General features: G+C 39.2%; 1 non-coding gene across 1 annotated transcript; it reads right to left on the bottom strand.

Annotated features, from left to right (window-relative positions):
* Positions 1-2,061: 2,061 nt before the first annotated feature.
* On the bottom strand, positions 2,062-2,189 carry LOC121455004. The gene has a single exon (XR_005975404.1). It is a non-coding gene; the product is annotated as a small nucleolar RNA SNORA4 (small nucleolar RNA).
* Between the last annotated feature and the right edge of the window lie 284 nt (positions 2,190-2,473).

Genomic DNA, 2,473 nt, shown 5'->3' on the forward strand with positions numbered 1-2,473 from the left:
TATTGGTGGCTGCAGGCATTTTTGTATGCTTTTTTTTTTTTTTGAGTGACTGTGCACACTTAGTTGAAAAATCAAGTAAAACTTGACTTGGGGGAATAGACATGTTCTCGTCAATGTTTGTGACTTTTTTGCTTGTAAGCTCTGAGCCTATTTAGTGGTGATTTTGGGGCTTAACAAATTTTTATCATTGAAACATAGAGGCATCCTGCATATGATATATTTTACTATGACCAAATTAGCTGAGAAACAAATATTGGTTTGAAAAAAATAGCTTCTTTTTAAGTAGAGTCTTCCCATTGTTAATCATGTCTTATAACCTCAGAGAGAGCAGTGAGAAACAGAGACCTGGGGCTGTCTCTGCAGACAGCAGATGGGACTCCCTTCTTGAACCAACATTGGAGACCAACATTATTAGTGTGGGTTACAATCTGCAGACACAGGCATTTGTCTAGCCTGGGCTCAGCATTATCAGCTAGCAAAATGTTTTCTCGAATGCCTGCCTGCCATGACCATTCTTGCATCTTAGGATATCCCAGAGACTCTTATTCAGGTAGGTGAAACCGAATCATCCATTTGGTCTTCCTTACAAGGATTTACTCACCTTCACATCCCCTCAGACTCGGTGCTTTCCTTTTAAGTTTATAATGTAGCAAACATTATCCTCCCTACCTGCTTCCTCTGGGATTTCTACATGGTTTACTGTAATTACTCCCGATGCCAGACCTTGTGTGTTATGAACAACTTTAAAAAATAGAATCGGAAAAGGAACAGTGTGGAAGAATCTTCCTCCCCCGCACCACTGCTTTCTTTCCATTTTCAAGAAGCATTATCAAGGAGACAAGACAGCATTTTGTTCTCATAATGTGATGGACAAATCATATGGATGGTCTATTAGGGTGATGGATGGGATACATTTTAATAGGAAACATCAACTAGAGCCAATTTCTCCTAGGCTGTCTTTGAAGTCAAATAGTCTCTGTATAGTTAAATTTCATACCCAAGTCTCTTAAGTCTCAAACTTTTCTTGGTAAGAAAATATTGATTGGTTTTTTAATTTTGCTCCTCACATGAACTATTAAAATTTTAGCTCACAGTACTCATTACAGGAAGAAGTACCCGAAAATGAGATTTCCTTCCTACAGCCAAACTGGTATCTTGTTTTCATCATTTACTTATCATTTTGAATACAACTCTGTGATATTCCTTACAGCCTGTTTTTATTCCATAAAGCCAAATTACCACAATGAAATTCTTTTTGTCTGTTTTGTTTTATTATATACTGTATATACTCCTCAAATAGAGTTTTGTTCAAAAGATGTTTCTTTGGCATCTGCTATGTGCCAGGATTTATATCTTGGTCTTGGAAAGCTTGATCTCTATCCTTAAACTGTTCCCTGCCTACTGTGGTCCAGAAATAAAACTATGTAATAAGATGATAAAAGTATTGAAAGTTATGCATATAAAAAGTACTTCGGAAAGAAAAATTTAGAACAAGTAACTCATAAGGGTTTAAAGAGGTCAAACTGTATTTACGTTTTCATGCATGTGTGTCTATCTTGTGAATGCAGTAGCCAAGAAGGCCAGAAGAGAGCACTGGATCCCCTGAAACTACAATTGCAGATGGTTATGAACCACCACGTTGGAGCTGGGAACTGAACCCAGGTCCTTTGCAAGAACAGCTAGTGCTCTTAACAGCTGCTGGACCATCTCTCCATCCTCAGTGTACATGTGGAGAATTTCTCTCTCTCTCTCTCTCTCTCTCTCTCTCTCTCTCTCTCTCTCCTCTCTCTCTCTCTCCCTCTCCCTCTCCCTCCCCCCCCTCTCTCTCTCTCTCTCTCAATATGTATGAGTGTTTTGCCTGCATGTAAGTACATGCGTCACATGCATGCCTACTGTCCAAGCAGATCAGAAGAGGGTGCTGGATCCCTATCACTGGAATAGATAGTTGTGAGGCCATATGTGGGTGCTGGGAAACAAACCTAGATCTTCCATCAGAAAAAAATGCTCTTAACCACTGAGCTGTTTCTCTCGCTCCCATTTTATACTTCTTTTTTCCCCTTCAATGTAGGTTCCAAGATAGTCATGAACCACACTAAGCGAAATAGCCCACTCTGGACTGTGGTCTTACTTTTTTGTCAAACTGCCTGAGTTGGTAAAGCTAATAATTCCCACAAATCAGTTTCTGATAACATTTTATACTTCTAATCAAATTAGGATGGTCATAGCATTGGGTAGCCTGAAAACAGAACACTAGCTAAAATGAAACCAGTTTATAACCCTGAATCTTCTTAGCCACATGATATTTTAAAACTTGTTTAACCACCACGAAACTTAGGTACCTCCAGATGGCTGTATGTTGTGAGACTTAAAGCTGTCTTCCCAGTTACCACGGTTGCCACTACCACTATTTCCAGCTGATATTTATTCTCAAGCTGTGGTCATACCTTTCAAATAATAGTAAAGCCTCACAAGG

The sequence above is a fragment of the Microtus oregoni genome, unplaced genomic scaffold (genome assembly GCF_018167655.1).
Source record: "Microtus oregoni isolate MIOR12 unplaced genomic scaffold, Mior012 000000F_ref0000247, whole genome shotgun sequence".
NCBI classification, from domain to species: domain Eukaryota; kingdom Metazoa; phylum Chordata; class Mammalia; order Rodentia; family Cricetidae; genus Microtus; species Microtus oregoni.